Source organism: Ischnura elegans, chromosome 4 (assembly GCF_921293095.1).
Source record: "Ischnura elegans chromosome 4, ioIscEleg1.1, whole genome shotgun sequence".
Taxonomy (NCBI): domain Eukaryota; kingdom Metazoa; phylum Arthropoda; class Insecta; order Odonata; family Coenagrionidae; genus Ischnura; species Ischnura elegans.
In genome coordinates, this window is record NC_060249.1 from 104,313,566 (window position 1) to 104,334,779 (window position 21,214).

The 21,214-nt window shown below is 34.4% G+C and overlaps 1 long non-coding RNA gene across 1 annotated transcript in view; it reads right to left on the minus strand.

Moving 5' to 3' along the window:
* Positions 1-21,214, minus strand: part of LOC124156906 — a 352,033-nt gene that overhangs the window by 214,063 nt on the left and 116,756 nt on the right. The window contains exon 4 of the long non-coding RNA XR_006864426.1: positions 7,505-7,617. This is a non-coding gene — a long non-coding RNA (uncharacterized LOC124156906). The remainder of the gene's footprint in view (positions 1-7,504; positions 7,618-21,214) is intronic.

Below are 21,214 nucleotides of genomic sequence, written 5' to 3' on the forward strand. Positions count from 1 at the left end.
ATGACGTCAAGTTACATATATTTACCAAATATTTTACTTGGCTGCCCCCTAAAGCTGATCTATTAGAGACAAATACCTCCGAGGATCCCATGAAATCTTAAGTAAATAAGCTTCTTTTAAATGTAAAAAAAGGCTTTTTTTATAATTATACCCTTATTTAATCATTTATCTGCTATCAATCGTACCCAGAAATGTAAAAGTTGAGTTCTATTTATTTTTTTACGGCTACGAAATATATAGATAAGTTAAGTGATTACTGGGATTGTTATTAATGTACATTTATTAGGAACCAGCATAGACGTTACAGTATTCTTTGTATCCTTTTCATGGCTACGATGTAGTTTAAAAACAGCTATGCATAACTACGCCTGAGGAAAGAAAAGAAACACCCAGAGTGTTGTTAACGAATTGGGAAACACTTCTTTTGAAAACGCAAATAGAAGTTTTAACAAAGAAGATTAATTATGGAGAAAAATTCATAGTCATTGTAATAAACTGAAGCAAGTCATGTGTAGGTAGTCGAATGAATGATTACTTCATGGACTCAGTGTTTCAACTAGAAGGTTAGTTTGGCTGTGCAATTTAACCCTATGGTATTAATCATATTAAACTCAAGAAATTTATGAAAAATAGATATATTATTCATATTTTTAGTTCCGTGCAATTGCATCGCTAGTGGAAGGCATAAATAGGACAGATTATTGGCAAAAAAACGACTCACTGAGTATATGCGCAGTCATGAGTCTGCGCATGTGAGTCATACTGACTCACATGCGCATTCATAAAATGAAAAGAACTCAAGTTTCATAGACGCCATTTCGCTGCAGATTTCCAATGCCTCCGGCACCACCTTGCGGCGGGAACTGAAACTGTCGCGGCTATTGCAGCCGCTTGGTCCACAATTCTAATACCTAACAGGAACTTGTATACATAAAGTTTTGCATTATTTGTATGGTATTTTTATTTATGAATTTTGTACCTTTGATACAAATCATTGTTATATGCGTCGCACTTTTTACAGTCCATAATTGATAAAATGAGTAAAGCACGGATGCTTTCAATGTATATGAATTGCATGGTCACTAGGAAAAATTATTCCCCTTGCATAACCCTATTCAAAACTTCGATCGCGATATACGTTGGTGAACAACATTTTTTCTATAGAAATTATAAATAGGTTTTTTCGGATTACCTATGCTGGAAAATGCCTTAAAATATCTTAAGAATAGCCAGTGAGATGAAAACTAGGTAACTCAATCAGATAAAATATTTATCAAGTCGAATGTTATTTGACTTGATTTATAATGCAAAAAAGATCAAAAATGTTTCCATTTCAGAACATCAATTTAACTTAATCTCCTATGGATGAATCCCGACATGGCGAATAAAAATGTCTTGGAAATAACTATGGAGCAGCCAAGAATAAATACTGGGATAAAGATATGATCAATGAAAATTATTTTGTATATGCTTATCTATGATGAGAAAATAAATGCTTATTTCCTGCGTAATAGAGAAATTTCAAATTTCCAGCTATGATTTTGAAGCATGATCATATCCAACTTATGCAATGAAAACCCAATTCCAACCTGATAACGAGAGAATAATATCTGCCTTGTGGTGATTTATTTTGAAAAGGGAGAGTAATTGTAGAAAATACTTTAAAATGTATCACCTCATTTTCAGAATGATTAGAAGGGTAGCATCCTGAGAACTGATTTAGAAAAAAATCTAGAGGATTAATGAAATCCATGGTTATAGTCATTGCATGCCTTAGTGGGACAAATAATTTGATATTAGGGACAAAAATGGACAAAAAACCGTGTTCCTTGCGACGTGAATAGACCATTTTATATTAATTACTTATTATTCGCAGCAAATTCTTGTAATGACAGTAAATAATCGTACGGTAAAAATGCTTGTATGTAATTTATATTATTGTTATTCGCAGAAAAATCATCATCTTTTATTTTTATGCTGCTTGAATGGTAATGGCTGTAGACACAAATATAATACAGTAATATTACTTCATTTCTTGCAGAAACTTTAAACAAAAAAATCTCTAATTTTTTGTATGTTCCTGTGAAAGTCATTGAAAAAACATACCACATCGGAAGACGGTAAAAAAATCAATTTTATTTCGTTTGATGGAGCTTAGATACATTATAAAAGTATCTTTTGAGGAAGAAAATCTATGCAACTTGATAAATTGGCATTCCAAAGGATACGGTAATGATTACTGAGTTATGTAATCGAAGCTAAAATAATAGTATTTTAGTCGATCACAGCATGCTTTGATAGCCAACCGCGTATCCGAAAGTTTATCATTAACCTTACTTAAGTATAATTTATGATGCAATGACTTCAAAAAAGTGTTATAAATTATGTTAAAGAAAGGCATTTCCATTAATTATACGCAATTTAATTGATTATTAACCAAGAATTTTTATTATATTTCATGGGTCGTAGACGTACAATTTTTTTCAATTAAAATTTATACATCTTATTTTTTGCCGCATCCAGAGGCTGGAAAGAACACTATCACCAAAAGTTGAGAAACAAGTTAATGAAAGACAGAATACAAAAAGTTGATATTGATGAAATGGAAATTTAATTTGGCAGTTTCGAACAGAGGCTGCTATGAGAAGCAATGGACGAAAAAATGAAAATGTTATGAATTCTATGTCTGTGCCTTAAAAAATGATTTTGTCATTGTGTCACTCTTGGCATAAAACTTGGGGGTGCCTCTATTTTACCCAAGGATTCTTCAGTTTCTATTGAAATTGGTACATAAATGCTCAGCGTTGGCACCATATTCTTGTGGTATCACCAGGCGCAAGCGCGTATGGCCTCCAAAAGGTATCTTCTGATTTTAACTCAACAGGAGAAAACGAGTCGCGCCAGGAGTAGCGATATGAGAAAGTACGAAGTAAATTTTTAAATCGGAAATTAGTAAGAGATGCAGGGAAAAAAACTTGGCTTTTTCCGCATGGTGTGGAAACCATACAACGTACACCATGTAGAAAAAGTCAACTTTTTACTGCTGCAAGTACTACGATGAAGAATCCTCAAAGTGAAGAAATCGATGTTCGTTTAGTGTCTCCGGTATTTTATCTTTAATTCAACGTGAAATTAAATTTCCTGCATGCGTAAATGGTTGTTAGATTTTAATTTGCAATAAATTACAACGTGAAAGACCAATAAAAGTTTTTTTTCAAATAATACGATGCGAATGGAGAATATACTATCTCACCCATCAGAAATTTGTTGAAGTACTTGAACGATTAAATTTTTTGAAAGTTGAGCAGGAATTAATGCTTTGCTTATTACAGTAACTGCGTGCGAACAGCCTCAACTCCCATACATGATATTCACGTTGGTGATCATTTCTAGGAATGGAAATTGCTGTGAGACTTGCAGAACATTATCATGGTGTATCGCAAGAAAGAGATGGATTTCAAGAAAATGGGTTTAGATTCCAGCATAGTATGTTTATAATAAATACACATTAAGATAAAATCATCAGCTCAAAGGTAAAACTGTTACAGATCTATGTACAGAAAACATTCATTATACAAAGAAATTGCCTATGAGCGTAACTTGCCTATCGAATGATGAATAATTTTATTAAATAAAAACCAGAAAGTTGAATCATTTCATTCAGCACTATTAACCACCATAAAAATATTAATATAAGGGAATTGGTCATAGCTTTTTTGTGGTTGCATATATCATTCCATTAATACTTCATAATCCTGAGCATTAATGGTAACTTGAATGGATAGATCAGCTCATATAAATTACATAGCATTACACATCGTAATTGTACATTGTTTTTTTTCATTTCTTTGCTCCGAATTAATATTTTGACGAGAATTCAAGAAGTCTAATGAATCGATAATAAATTGAAGCTTGTTTATTAATTTTACCGTACTTTTTCTCCTGACATTTAGCAAGAACGAGTTTTTGAACTTAAAGCACGTTAGCAATAATATCTACCCATATACTCTGTGAATCAAGTTCATTTGGAGTTAATAAGAAATTTATATTAATGAAAACCGACATGAACTATAGGCCGAAAGAATGTAACACTTATTTTAAATGGACCCTTCCAGCAACATTATAGAAACAATATCTAGATCACTAATCGCCTTATGTCAGGTAGCAATTCAGCTTAATACGTATACAATATTTATTTTTGAAATCTTTATTTATATTCTTGCGTATGCAAAATAGAGAAAAAAATTAAGAACGATAAACCTACGAGTAAGAGTGCTGGATGCACGTGGAACACGTTCTTCATATACTAATGGTTGCTGAAGCATCTAAAGTGTCATGAAAACGATAATTGAATAAAATAAACGCACAGAAGCAGAGAAAGAAGACATGAAATCAAGAGTCATCCTAAATGGAGTCATTATTTGATGCATTTTCTCAAAGTTCCACCTTCCTGCTGCCTCTTAAATTTTTACGAAAGATTTTCCATCCTTCCGCCACTTTTTCCTTCACACAACAAACGGCAGTGTCACCTTCAGAAATTTCTTATTCCTCCGCCTGCAACGGCCCAAGTATATTCAGGATTTACCCTGCATTTATGTCTCACGGATCTCGGGATTCAGGTTTTCAACGTTGTAGTGGCCAAGTTCTCAATTTTCAGCAAATGATCGTCTTACCTTCCATATAGCTTGCATTTTTCTACTGAAACATCAGCAGTACGTGATAAAGACCTTGGATAGAGGTGAAACAGAACAGTTGCCTGTAAATTCCTAGCTGTCAACTTTGATGCATTTCATCGTATTTATGTATTTGCTATAAGATTATTGTAATCAAATGCGTAATCTAAAACTTTCATGTATTTTTTTATTCGCTTACTTACGAAATTTTTCAAATGTACGGCACATTAATGACCTAAATATTGGAATTGTCCTTGTTTAGGTTCTACATGCCCGCAGAATTCATGGCGGCACTACATGCAAAAGCTCGGTATGAAGATCAACTGTACACTGCGATCCATTGTAATTTATGTCATGACCCGTTGTTAACATATTTTCTGTTTCCATGCCCTTACAGCAACTCAGCTGCAGTGAAATAACCAAATATCCTGTAGATTTCATTATTTTGATGCAGGCGATGTTTTCCTACTACATCGATAGGAAATGCCGTCATTTACCAAGAGAATAACATGACATGATACGCAGCGGTCTCAAATTCTAAGCTTTACTCTATCCTGGTGGCGTTTTAATATTTGATCATTTAAATCATTACAATTTTTCTTTGAATTATAAATAGGATGTTTGACTTTTAAATATATGACCTGCCCACAACTCTAGACAATCAGAAAACACCTATTTCATCTAGGTGGGTCCGATCGTCTGTGAATGTAAGGCTCTCAATCTTCGGAATATATGCTAAAATTATGGTATGGTATTCTTTATCCCCTCTTGTAACCATCAATTCATTCAAGTTCAATAGCATCAGCAATGGTTAAAAAAACTAACTGCCTGCCAGCCACGGACCTCCATAAGCCATAAGCACAGCCATCGTTTGATAGAGATTTCGTCGCACACAGCATATGAGACTTCTGCGTGTCTAACGAACTCAAAGCTTTATCATAAATTTTCTCGTCAATTATTAAGTTACTATTCTACAATTTAAAATAAAAACAAATCAACGATATTCTATGCTGAAGCCTGAATTAACAGAAAACGAAATAATAAATAATTTATGCACGAATATGAATGCTATTGGACGTTGAAATGCACTATAAGTACCAGATTGTGCGTATAGATAATTCAAATCCGTGAAATTCTGTGAAAAAAAATTTACTTATTCAAAAAGTTTAAAATTATATGCTCCAAAGTTATGAAGTATGTCCTTTTTCCATTAAAATATATGTTGAATGTTATGATGTGGATTATATTGGTCTTCTTATGATTTGTGAGTACAGAAAACATTAGTCTCATCTTTTTAGGCAGAGATTTAGGCAGATAACCTATTTTACCGGACGGAATAAATATTTTGAGAATTATTTTCTGTCATGATGATAAAAAAATGAAAAATATTAGACGCTGAAATGCTTAAAATATTTTTTTGCATCATTCCGAATTCATATCGCTTAATAGCTTGTTTTTTTTACTGCCTTACTTAAGCTTCCTTAAGTTAGCTGATATCTAACTTTATAAGAAATAATATACCCCTTCGCAAACCGTGAGTTAAGATATTACGTTCTTGCGATGCTAGAAAACCTTCACTGTTCGATTTGATTTATTTCTTTTACCTGGCCCAGATGAGGCCACAATCCGGCCTGGACCAGGACTAGGGACTGTGAGAGCTACCTCCATGACTTGAACATGTGTAATCATTATGTGCGTAAATCATCTTGCTATGTTCTAGTGTAAGTTATACCATAAACACTCAATCCTACTTATTAAATGAATATTAACGAGGTGTATAGAATTTTAAAAAACAAAAACAAAATGGCTGGCAATGATATGTCGAGGAATTTGCTGAAAAAGAAAAATGCGACGTGAAACACGTATTCATAACATATGAATTATTTTCAAAAAAGAGAAAATTAAGCCTATACCCATTCCTGTCAGGGTAGAATGACATGCAATTTATCAATTAATGTATAGAGTTAAATAAGTATTTCGAGTTTTAATAAGGTCAATCATACTATAAAGAACCATTTAAATGTTCCTTTGGCGTAGGTAACATCGCAGAAGCTACTGAAATCGCGTGCCTAATATCACATTTACAGTTGAGGTAAGTCGAAGATTAATGCAGTCTTTCCGGCGTTTCGTTAGGATTATATCGCAATATCGTTTTAAAGGTTTGTGCTTGGTTAAAATACCATTGTATTGTTATATGCATAAAAACAAATATTTACGTGAAAAATTGATTAGCACACATCATACTAGTTCTTGTCGACATTAGGCAAAATTTCAAGGCGCAATTAGGCGTTGTGTGAGAAGAGGTTACCATAATATCATTAGCACAAAGCTCTTTCAGTAAGTGTATCAATACTATTTCTCAAATTCAAGTATCTACGTTGAGTAACGAGCTGAAAAACATTTCCACGCATTTATCTAAAACCTGAACTAAAATGGAGCTAGAAATGATATTATGATCTCCAAAATGCCTGATGAGAGGGTTGGACCTTAGAATCAATGAGAAATAGAGAATGAATTTTCATTTACCACTCATATTATAGAATGTATCTTAGGCCTATCTACCCTTTATAACTTCACATTCCTGTCGGACTAGAAATTCCTAGGGAATCCTGACAGTGTGGGGAAGACACCGCAGTCAGTGGCCTGCTTGGGCAAAGCGTGACCGTGCTGAAGAGCTGGCATCTCCATCAGAGATTTCGACGCCGGCAAGGAAGTGCAAATGCGGGAGGGAAGATTAGCTCCGCGCGGATCGGCGGTAGAGAGTGAGAGGGTCTCACGAGAAGAACAGAGAGATGAACGCCTGCTGGCGAGAAACGAAACAAAGGACTTACCCGCTGCGTCCCTTGGCCCGAGAAGTGGCGTGGAATGCCGCCGCAGTGGAGATGCGTATCTTGCCGCGCCCGGACCGCGCCGGCGAGCCGCTCCTCCCGCCGATTCCCGACCGCTGCAACAAGAAGGAAGAACACAGAATGAGCAAAACCATATGCCCACGGGTAATGGCGACGGCGTTACCAGTGCGTTTATTTTTTTTTCAGCCTAACTTTTTCTGCGAGCTTGCGTATTTTATTTTTTACGTCATCCTTTTTATTTTCATGTTTTCTTTTTCTGCCACACAAACGTGAAGGCAGGTGGGCGGGTTCCCAGACCATCCACCCACTATAAGAGCGAGACAATGTAGCATAGAGATACACTCGAAAAACAGGTTGTGCCCCTCCTCCACGACCTCCTTCTTCTCCGTCTTCTTCCGCATGGGAAGAATTTGCATCGTGGTGCGCGCAGGAGAGGGAAGGAAAAAGAAGGAAAACAATTGAGGAGCGGTGCAGCGGAAAAATCTCGAGAGTGGACGAGTGAATCCTTTCGGATGGGAAGATTGCCAGTCTCCAGGCCCGTGTGCTCTTGAAGGGGGTAAAACTCCACCCCGTCCCTCCCTTGGAGATACTTGGGCGTATCGGGTTGAGAGCTTGGACACATCATTTCTTCGAAGAGCGCCTTGTTACATGAGGAGATTTTTTTATTTATCTTCTTCAAGAGCCGTTACTCGTTTCGATGTTGAATGGAACAAGAGATCTGTGGATCTTCCCAAAACCGTTCTTCAAAGCGCAGCTACATGTTTCACGATAAGTAGCTACATAATTTTTCAAATTCATATGTATACATTAATAACAAATAGAATATAAAAAATATCCTCATTACAACAAAACCCGAAGTACAGAGGAGCTTATAATGATACTTTGAGATCGAAAATGCCTAATTATTGTTTCGGACCTTGTTACAACCAATTAAAAACAGATTAAGACTTTTCTCTTATATCAAATAATGTGCTGAGGCCAAAAGCCTCTCTACCTACTAAAATTGCGCATTCACATTACAAATGTGAATGTGCTGTTATAATTTGGCTTCGCCATTCTATAAGTAAGCTCATGAACGTGTAAAAATACAATAAAATACATTAAGCAAAATAAATCTGTTAAAAGATAGCTTATTTTCATATTTCATAGCATTTGATACTAGGTACGCTGGTCATAACTGCTGCATAGGACGATATTGAATTAAAAATCAGTATTCAAGAATTAGTTATGATTTGAAGATATGCATAAAACAAATTGTATTGTTTAACTTCGTTTAATGAAAAAAGGTTCATTATTTTCTCAGAATTGGTGTCGTAATCTTTCATTAGCCTACTAGAGAACGAGTTAGAAACGTAATGGCATGAAACTTATATTTGGCTGCTATGCATATGGCATGATGCAATGGAAATAAGTTCTATCCGTAAAATCCTCATCTAAATCCTTTCTGTCCTTAAAAAATCATGGGATCCATCACATCTTGCAGTGGTTAGCATTCAGTGCGACACAGTTTTCTGTGTAGCTACATGCAGAATCTAAAGAGCGGCCATGCAAATCTTCCTTTATATCCTGGAATCTTTAGTAATATTGAATCGGAGGATATGAGCATATTTAATGGTGAATATAATGATATATCTACATCTGAAAAAAAATCCATACTGGTTAACCAGTGTATATTGCACTACCCTCTATACCTCTCTTAACTCTTTCTCTTAATTTAGCAAAAATATTTAATGAAAAATAACTCCCACCTATTGATGGAAACGCCCTGAAAATGCTATAAAGATAAAAAAGTTATAATAGTTTTTGCTGTTTTAGATCAGTAAAAATATTTTCAGCAAAAAAGGACGTTATCAAGGTTTCATCCGGCTACTTCAACTAAAGCTGGACTTTCCTGGAGTAAAATTGTTAAAACCTAATGGGCTGGGGGGTATGAAACAAGACACGGCTGCCACCTTATACATTACAATCACTCAATCGTTTCACCAAAAAAAGATTTCAGTGTATTGTAGAAATTTTATATTATTATAATTTACGTTAATTTATATCAGTAAATTACATAATCAAACATCAATTTCACGTGAAAATGAAGGTTAATGGTAGTTTGACATTCTGACGATAGAAACATTTCGAGCTTTCCCAGCGAATAGACTTAGTGAAGAGTTTTCGGGATCGCCACCGGGTCAGGAACTTCATAACTGCCCATAACGATAGTTATGGAGTTCTTGACCCGGTGGCGATCCCGAGAACTCTTCACTAATTCTGATATGCCGTGGAGAATTCTCGTGAACGGTAAAAAAATATTAGTCACGATAAAATGAGCAGCCAAAATTATTCCTGAATCTGCGCAGGAAAAATTTAAATAAGAGAACGACTACCTACCTGACACGACAAGATTTTTATATTGTACTATTTTTTCTTTTTGGCTACAATACCCACCTCCATGAAGATAATGCTTTCAGAATTACAGTATCAAAATTACGGCTTCTGTATGACTTTGAATACCCATGTAAAAATGCAGGTGAAGAAGAATACATGTATCACAAAATTTCAATTTTAATTTGAAAACATACCAACAAAAGGTTTCCAAATTTTGACCAACATGAAAAGTATTGGCTAGTTTTTTTATTTACATATGCATGCAGAAACAGCATTCAACTGATATTTCCCTTCCGAAAATATAATTAAATACCAATTAAATTTGTGAATTTTGTATGAATTGCATGTAAATGGGGAACACTAATATTTGATGTCTATGAAACAAACACAATGGACAAAAAGCAGATATTTTTTACGGAGCACATGTAATTGTATTTCTACTATTTAGACTAAGAAAATGCGTTAATAAGCGAAGCTTCCTCCTCTAAGTACTTTAATCGATGTACTTATGCGCTAGGATGAATAAAACACATTAGTAATGACGCTACAGCTAATTGAGTAATTGCTTATTACATCTAGGGTAGTACATTATTGTGGTTTTAGATATCGATCAATGCCATTAAGACCTAAACTATTTATTACTACTAAATTGGAATGCTTTGAATTGACTAATATACTTCGTAGTACTTTACGATTATCACGAGCCCATAAGAAAAAGCGTTATATTGACGTTATAATATATAAGCGTTATAGATATAAATTGACGCTTGCAAATGTGTATTTAGTTAAATTATGTAAAATATAGCAGAAAATCATGGAGGCCAATGAGTTAAGAAAGAACATAGAAGGTGGTCACAAAGAAAAAACTCAAACCACATGTGCTTAGTTCTATAAAACATTTAGAAATATAAATTGAAGTATCCGTCTCAATAGTTACGATGACAGAATCATAAAATTGTATACTATATGATAAAAATGTATGGTACTCTTTATTATAACTTACAATAATAAAACATGCGATTATTTTATCAAATATAATGTAATATTGCAACTATAAAGAGGTAGAAAAACAGATGATCATGTTGCCATGATGTGGCGTATGAAAAAATGATTTGATGCATAAAATAGTAGTTATCTTTGGTTAGGCTGATGTTTTACAGCTTCAAAAGAAAATATATATCGTATTGAATGCTAGGATGAACTGATATTTCTGATGCAATTACAACGCTCAGTGATAAGAAAACATGTTATTTCTCCGAATAATTTTCATTCTTTCAATAAAACAATATGAAATTTTAATATGTTTGCGTCAAACAGCTGTAGTTCACGTTTTATAGTATTTTTTTAAGGAGTTGGGCGATACATAACTGAATTTTAGAAGTTAACTGTTACTCCTACGGGTAAGAAGTATGAGGAGAAGCGGTAACTAATCTTTATAATACAGAAATAATGGAAAAAATGAGGATAAATAATACAATCAAATATATAATTCAACGGAAGGCATTGTGTGAATTATAAGTCAAACGACACAGTTCATCGTCTCAGTTTTATTTTATTGATGAATTAGTAGACTGAATATGTATAACAATAACATACTTGACAGAAATACTTCTAACGATACCTCTCTTTCATTTCCGGAAACATACTTTTCACTTCCTGAAACAAGTACCCCCGTTTTTTAAAATAGGAATATTCCATGAATATATGCTTTTAATATTGGCGCAGATAACTTGAAGTAGAAAAGTTTTTCTATCTTTCAAAACAGCGCCAACAGTGAACTCTTTCATGGATGAAGGATATCTCTTCCATCACGGTGTGCGGAAAGAGATATCTTTAGGGAAAGGGTAAGTTTGGAGTGATATGCATAAGTGGCGCTGGATATCCATATTGCTAAAAAATTCAGTAGAAAAAGCATAAAGCTATCGAAGCTGAGGACTTGTTCGGTTCTCTAAGGAAACGTAGTAGCCTAGTGTGGAGCAAATTGCTACCAACCAAATGGTCTCGGGTTCGACGCATAGTTTATAGAAAAATCTTGTGGCCAGAGATGGGAATATAAATGGCCTTTTTATTCAGCTTCCTGTAAGGGTTGATGAGACCTGACGTTTCAAAGGAAAAAACAGCCATTATCACTCAGTCCTTTCCATCTGATAATATTTCAAGCCGGCTGATGACCAGAGAGGACATCATCTCGAGCATTTTTCGGGGGCACCGTTAAAATTTAAAAATAACTTGGTCAAAGTGAAAATTTTAACTAAATATAAGGTTTTAAATATCTATGCTACCTTCTTGGTGGAGTCATTTCTACCTGCCCTGCATGCACTATGAAAAATAAGAAGAATCGTTATATATTTATGACTTTACTGCATTTAATTGTTATAACTTTACTGTGGAAAGAATTTCATTGCCTTTACTGACAGGAGAGACAGTGAAATTCTTTCAGGAATGTTGATGACAAATGAATAAACTCCCAACCCATTTGAATACATTTTGCGTGATTTCTTCTAATATTCTTTAAAAGTAAATACACTATAGTTCTAATGGTTTTATGAAGTTGAAAATCAATTCATTCGACCCAAACAAGTTTCAAATAAGCAAGCTTCAAGGGCAGTTTTTATTCCAGTGGCTCAAGTGGTTTACAAAATATTGATATAAGAAAAATATTGATTCATAATAGGGCTTCAGAACAAAAAATTGGTTGGATTGGCGCAACGCAATAAGACAAAGGAAAAGAATAGGGAACTTATGGCATCCCTATCCTTAGTTTGTAATTTATGAAAGTAGATATAAAAGTTACTGAGATCAAATCATATGGTTATTTCTACTAAGGAGAAATTTTAACAGTGAAAAAATCCCAAAAAACTCTACGAAAGGCGGTTAGGTAGTCAAATGCAAGTACATAATATGCAGTATTAGCTACCAAGATTCCATCACTTTGAATAAACTCAACTCATCTACTATTATACGCTCCAGTGCACAAATGCAATACATTGGATACTAAACATACATTTATATTATAGTGTGAGTAGACTATTTCGGCCCAGCGAAATCCAATATGATTTTCGAGGATGTAAAAGGAGTTATTTCATTTCGAAATGGACGCTGGTATCATAGTTAAAAAGCGAATATTTAATTCCGTAAGCATTTCAATCAAGCAGGTGATACTTATTACGTTATGCCACGTCTTTCTTGCCTTTTCTCTCTAGAATTAGAATGAATATTCAAATAGTATTCAGGACTGATATGGGGTCGACAGGAAAGTCGGCAAAACAGTGCCGAAACACACTCCTTCCGTTTCCGGGCGTGCGAAATGCCCACGTTTGCCATCTTGTCTCATTCTGTGAGAGTCATTTTAACTGGACGCTTACCTCCTTTTTCATCGGTCGGTTTTGGTAACATACTAATTGCTTAAAAGGAATGCTATTAAGTGGAAACTTTCAAATTCTATTTAAGCACTCCCTGGTCAACATTTTCCTATCTGAAATTTGAAAATTTTAACTCACTATATTCTCATAAACAATATTTTTCTGCGGAGTAATACGTCACCATTAAAGTCAAAGGTTTACCTCTTAAGGCACAAACGAGAAGTACCTCCTCAGGTACTTTTCGTTTGTGCCTTATTCTTCACCAAAGGTATCCCGTATCGATATACATATAACTGATAATTTCATCTACGCTTTGAGTTTATATTGCCATATTTATTGCTTTTTGAAATTGCAAAATTGCGTAATTAATTAAAAAATAGTAATAATAAGGAAGTTTTTTTTCCAGGGGAAATCTTCTATGACAAATATTAAATAACAGACATTCAATATAGCAGCAATAACTGTAAGCTTAGATTGGGTTAAGTGAAAATATAAAATTAGAGGAATATTCAGCATTAATATTAATGAATCATTACATTATCAGCAATGATATCATACTTTTCTGTGTTTTTAGATCATACCTACAATTTTCTCATTCGCCGAAGAAAAAGGTAGAAAGATTTTGACTTACTAAACTCATTGTCAATAAAAAATAATCTTGCTCAATGTCTCCTCAAATATCTCCTCAATTTTGAAGGAAACGTTTGCGAAATAAATTAGAATGTGTTAGTTTGTAAGAATTCCTAGTAGCATTGCTTGAGCGTTGGCTGAAGCTCTATATACGTACCGTCTCTCCGCGTAAATAGTATCGTAAAGCGCGAATACAATTAAAACCAATAGGTTCTTAATTAAATGCTATCATGGCCATGAAACTATATGCTACGTTAAAGAGTTACATTGTAAAGATTACAACTTTAAGAAATAATGAGAACATTGGGTACTCGATCATCCAAGCGCAATCAACAACAATCAAAAGACGTTTCTGAATAAAATCGCCCTAAAAACAAAAAAGTATTTCAAATAAGTTTACCCTGTAAGTCAAAATTTAAATTACAAATTCAAATACTTTCCGAAGATAACTAAAATGCTGCCGACAGAAATTGCTATGGACAGACGACAGAAACGGATGCTACTTTGCATTTCTCTCAAAACTAAGTAAAGGATGTGCCTTTCAAAAGCATTATTACTATGTCAGGCTCAAGCTCTTTCATAGTTTAATATACTCACTTTGAAATAAAACAGATTTGAGTTAGATTTCCAGACGAAGATATGAAAAAATTACTGGGTTAGAAAGAAATTCAAGAAATTCTTTATATAACTTGATTTGTAGTTTCTTATCAATTCAAACCAAACTTGCTTTAAAATTTCATGCATGCACCTCTGGTTGTGAAGAAACTTATAGCTTCATAATATTAAAAATAATAATCGATCATGGAAAGTTTATAGTCAGTTTTATTATTTAAAATCAAAATAATTCAGGAACATCTCTGTTTTACTGAATAACAACCACAAAGCTCAAATCCCATTTTTTAATTCGAATACTTATAGAGCTGAGACCGTGAGTGATGTAGGTCTATGATTGTGTGCTTCATTTTACTAATTATGGTTAACAGAAAAATACGACTGAGAGTGCATGTTAGATTTGAAGGGAAATTTTATCCTCCAAACAAGACATCGTCACTTCATCAAGGCAAGTATTCACAACGGTACCATGGATCTTTGGGAAAAAGAACGTAAAATAAGGCCATTTTCCTCATTACGAACCACCACCCGGTGGGTAAACTTGTTGATGCTCTAAAAAATTCAGCCCGAGATTTGTAGCTCAAATTACCATTCGTTGAAAGGAGTGTTACACATAAAGCGTCCTCCAGAGCACATACATGCGTGGTGATTACTCGGACCCGCGTCAATGGCTATCTCGTCACATAAGATGCGTGTCCACTCTCTCTCCCAAGTCACTGCTAACAACCTTCGAATGGCACGTTGTAAGTGTTATGGGTGATTGGTGAATCCTGACGGGTTTTGCACCGTTAAGGAATCACCCAAAATTGATACCTTAACCCTATAAAAAGCCGAAAAGAGTAAACCGACATGGCCAGCAAGGAAACCTTAAAAGCTGTCATCATCTTCTGCAATATATTATTACATAATCTATAATAAAAGTATAATCGTATCTTGAGAATGTAAATTTTTTTTTCATTTCGGTAGCATACGTAAAATATATGTTTATGAGGCACCAATGCTTTCTTTTTCTGCCGTCCTATACCGAAAATGTTTTTCATTCCATTATTTTGTAAAGACATTCATGCTATCTAAGATGTAAAGAATTGAATATTATAACTTTCTATTCCGGTCACAGCACATTCTACACCCTGACGTAAGGAAAATGGAATATAATAGGAGGGAGATAAACTGTAACAAATAATTATTCACACAACTCTCAGTTCATACTTAGATATAGATTCAGATAGATAGATAGATACAGATTCATACCAGGAGATAAACTGTAATAAATAATAAGGTTAAAATTATTGGATTTTATTTATTACAAGGAGGGTATTACCCATTTCTGTATTATAATCTTTGATCTCATCTCATCGTCAGTAGCTCAAAGATGAGAAAAAATAAAGATATCAAGATGCGAATGTAACTATTCCAGCACAAAATCTCTCTTTTTCTCATTTAAAAGCATTCTTTGAATCGCTCCCTCATACGTTTTTGTATATCAATTTTTTATCATCACTGTGATGCGTCGATGTAAACTTACTGTCAAGAGAAAGCGTTTCTTGAAATTCACTCATATTGTTTATTAGAAAATCCAGGATGTGTCTGTTAAAACTAATCCATTATTTAGTCCATTATCCGCTTTTAAAAAGTCAAGGAATTTTAAAATGATTATTGAAACTTGTAACACGTAGGATCATATATAGTCGTTGAGGAAATAATGGCAGAAAAAAAAATAAATTTCAAAATGTAGTGACTATGAAGGATGCACTTTTGGATAGCATTCATCGCTAAAAATTTCTATTACTTTGAATTTAGAGCATATATTCACTATTTATACTTCAGAATTTAAGATAAGATACAGAAAACTATTTTGTTGATAAATTAATTGTTAGCTCCAAATGTATATAGGGGAAGACGGGATGGATCGGTAGTCGGGGAAAAATGGGGTTTGAGGTTGGGGACTAGGAGTATCTGCCAACTAGCAGAGAGTAGATGGATTAACCTGCTGTCTCACCTTCTGCATCCATGTTGGTCTAGTTAATTGAGTGTTAACATAAGTATGAACTGAGAGTTGTGTGAATTTTAGCCGTTTTTTTCTTACTCCTGAAGATTTTGTATTAATGCTAATACATACTCAAGCGTTTAAAAAACATTAATTATTGGTATGTATATGAGGCACGTCTAACTATCGTTAGTTTTACTCAATTGAACGTGTGAATAAACGATATTGCCGAGCGTCAGTTCCTAGGTAAGCGTAAATTTATTCTTAGGGCAGAACGGGGAAGTAAGAAAAAATAGTGAAAAGAATGATGGGAGGCGAAGAGACAACTCTAGGCATATAATCGACGATTTTCATTAAAAATCAGTTGAAGGGTCACATATTCCATTTGTAAAAAATGGACTTACTCCTCGTGTGCAGCGAAGCGGATGGATAGTGAATCCGATGATTCTATACTTGAAAGTGAATATAGTGATAAGGCTGCAAAAAAGACTTAAGTTAAAATGAATCGCACCTAAAAATTAATTCAAAGTAATTGACAAGATCATACAAGTTGAGATTTTTTGTCCCATATTTAATTTATTTTTATAATTCATATTCACGTTTCTTCATTCCGTCCCAGACATTGGGCAAAACGGGGCAAATGACATTTTTTTAATGTTGGGAAAAGATTATCATTGAGATTTTTTTCCATTCTATTAAAGTATTTTTGTGTTCAATGCATTTCAAAAAGTCTATTAAATATGTCACGTAGTTTTCTTAAACCGTTATGTGCTTGTTTTTTAATGTTTTGAAGTTAATACCCCATTCTACCCCGAATTCTTTTATCACCTGCTCCTTCGCGTTTAGGAAAGAAAAGCGATATTATTGTGACAATATGTGTTAATGACTACTCATATATGGGTTAAAAAAAACTTAAAGTATCTTCAGTAAGTATTCTTAATCACATACAGTAAATTGGAACTTAACTAAAATTATATTTCATGGGTATTTTTATCATAAATATTCCGTTAGTACTTGAAGAAACAATTGATCTTTCTGTATAAAAATCGCCTTCAAAAGGGAAAATATAGTCACTGCTTAGTTATCTGTTTTCTTAATTTTTCATCCCTTTCCACTTGTTATTCACTTAACCTCCAGTAGTTTCGTTAGTTTTTAAGTTATTGCAGGATCTGCCAAATATGTATAAATAAGGTTTTTACACCCACTCATCGCTTATTAAAAAATTTACTATAGAAAATATTATTATTTATTATTATTAACTATAAAATTTGATATAAATATAAAGGACGTTTTGCATGTTGTCAGAACACGATAATCATTTCTCCTTTTTCCTCCGACTTGTGTTGGATGCTTCTTTTTATTGCCGTCGTTACTTATTGGTATTAAATAGTCTATATTAACGTGGTAGCTTTTCTCTTATAATATATCCCTAAATAAAATTATCGCAGAGAGTAGTTATTAACTTCTTCATGTATCTACGCACTAGCGACGATAATTATTTTATTCTGGCCAAAGTGTTTTACAGAAATTCAATTTTTCCATTTTACTTCTCGATATAATTTATACATTTAATCTAATTCATATGCAATTTTTTTAAAAGAAAAGAAGTATTCAAAGAGACTAGATTTTGTAAAGCCGGCTCAATAGCGGGGGATATAAAATGGTCTTTTCTCTAACCCTTAATAATGAATTCTATCACAGAGGCATGGAATAAAGCATTAGAGAAGTGAAAAGTTTGCCATGTAAGGAACAAATACTAATTTTTTTATTTGAATCAATTCGGATATAAAACTGGATAATTACAAACAGATATTAAAGGCTCAACAAATCGCATATTTTTTTCTTGAGTGAAATCATTTTTTTAGGATGACATTGAAATTGTGTTAATTCTGGGTACATACTTCGATAAAAATGTATCTGCGACACATAGATTATGTAATTAATATCTTTGGGAAAGAGAAATTTACGTAAAATTTAGGTAAAAAAGTAAATAGAGTTTTTTATTGCTGATATTCTTTTTTAGTTCATTCGTAATTTTTAGACGCTACTTCTTTTATGGAAACGTAAGATTTTTGAGTGTGGCATATGCTACAAAAATAGCGATTACATGTGAAATCATCTCTAGAAAGATAACCTCTGCTAATATGGGAATATCTGCAACATCGATCCGTATTTACATGTGACTCAATTGACGCTGGAAACTGTTGTATATGCTCATCCTAGTAAGTTTTCAAACTTACGGGCCATATTGAGAGATATTTTTTTACGAGCAATGACTATTGTCTCATGCCATATAAAAAGCCAACATAGCATTTCTCCTATGGCACAACGCTGAGTGGATGAATGGATTAAATACTAGTACTTTTTAATTTCCAGAGCAGGTATATTCAAGAGAATGCTAGATTTAATTATATAGCATGATGACTGCATATAAAAGATTATTAGTGCCTTCTACAATACATATTTATTCATTCGTAAGCCACATTCTACTATGTAAAATTAATTCCACATCAGGGAAGTATTTGAGCATTTTAAAGGACATAGAAGGGTGAAGTCCGGTAAATGTGGATGCCTCGTAGTCCGCCTTCATAATTAGTGCCTCTCTTTCACAAATATTTGAAATAAGATAAAGGAATAGCTGATTGTTTTCATTTATGATAATATATTCAACAGCATGAGTACTATATCCACATTGAGGATGTTGTATCGTAAAGTAACTAAATTTACATTTCAGTTCATGTTTTTGAAATGGGAATATTTGGTCCTCATCAATGGCCTTCAAACGTTGATGGCTTTCCTTAGACGTGAATGGTATCTTCACTAAGTATTCTCAATCACATACCAGTAAATTGGAGCTTAGTTAAAATTATATTTCATGGGTATTTTTATCATACACATTCCGTTAGTACTTGAAGAAACAATTGATCTTTTTACATAATTTCATCAAAATTTGAATAAAAAATCGAGTCGATATGAAATATTTGGTATTATTTCTACAAAAGAATAATGCGATTCCTTTGGAATGCTGGACCGCGGTGGATTGCCAAATTAAAATTAAGACTGGTGCAAGCAGTAATACGCGAAAAAATAAAATGGCCGCTAAAAAACACCAATACTAATGTTTCGTTGAAATTATCACAATAGGTATACTATTGAAATGTTATCAGAAAAACTTTTGCTGCATCAAAGATTATTTTCTGAAGTCTATTCGAAAAGAATTTATTATTCCTTCGCTTATCAGGAGCATGCGATTTATCAATGGGGAAATTGAATGAGAAGTAGTAAGTAGAATCAGTTCAAGCAGTCGAAATATCATAGTCCTTCCCAATCTGAGTTCATTTTATAAAGAAATGGTCGCTTTAGGCATGGAGAAATGTTTTCTGACGGAATAAGTGCTAATTTCATAATTCAAAATAATCTCATTTGCACAAAATGATTCTTTTCAAGAATTTATGCGACTCATTTAAATAGATTTTTGCAGGGGTGCTTATAAAATACTTGATCTTTTGCCATTGTTAAATTAATCAGCATTGACTCGAAGTCAATAGCTCAATGGTTTTATCAATAAGACCTAATGAAAAATGTCAATTCTGTAATTAAAACATTTGAGAGCACTTAAAATATTACTAGGCAATATGCGATCTAGTCAGTTGGATTTTTGACGGCAAGATGTAACGTAACCCTTGCACTTCCTAGAGGCTAAAAACATCACTTTATTGCTTGTTACTAATGATAAATTTAGCGCTATATCTCAGGGAAATAAAATTATTTATTTATAGATGTTTTGCAATCACTTACTCATTTCACTCGTAATGCCGCCTCATGCCCGAACCCCTTCGACCACTGTCGATGACCACACAACAGAGAAGCACTAAACATTGCACTTCACATAGCATCCTCCGAAATTGACTCTCACACTGGCTAGCTAAAGCACTTCACCATCTCACAATTTTCACTCGGTAAGGAAACAATATCTCCTCCTCGGATAGTAAGACTATAATACACATCCAATTCCGATCGCTTCTCGGCAGGAGCGAGCGGCGATCCACGCTTCGCCTCGGCCGCCACTTCACTCGCGGCCGACGATAAAAAAGCCCGCGGTCTCCCCGATAAACTTCGCGGAAAACACTCCATTTCACTCCCGAAAAAACTTAAAATATTCGCACTTTGACATCTCACGACCGCGTTTAGCGGGCACGTACTTACAAGTGTATACGACACGTCACGCACTTGGAAGTCGAGGGTGGAAGGGGGGGAAGCAATTGGTCGGAAATCGGAGGCGACTTGGCGCGTTAACTAGGAGGGAGACGGAGGTCAGCTGTGTATCTCGCGAAAGGAGACGTGATAGGGCTGGGGGTTGGGGGAGTAGGGGGAGCGGTAGGGGGATTATACGTGAGGTCAGGTGAGAATAGCGACACAGAACCGTAAGGGAAGGGGTAAAGGGTTTGTATGTAAGAAGAGGGTGCCCCCATTAGAACTCGTATTATGCCCTCTTCTCCAGTGAGTCGCTCGGGGGGGAAAAAAAAGATGGCTGACGTAAGATTGAAGGGAATGGCTCAGACGGAAGGGGAGACTGTGGACAGGGTGGGACTTAAGAGGGTGCGTTGAGGAAAAGAACCCGCCCTAGAGAATTTATTGTGATATTTTGGGCTGGTCTGGTCTTTGGTGTCTCTCGGAGGTGTCATGTTGAGGGGTGGGAGAACTTTGTAGTGGGCTAACATCTGG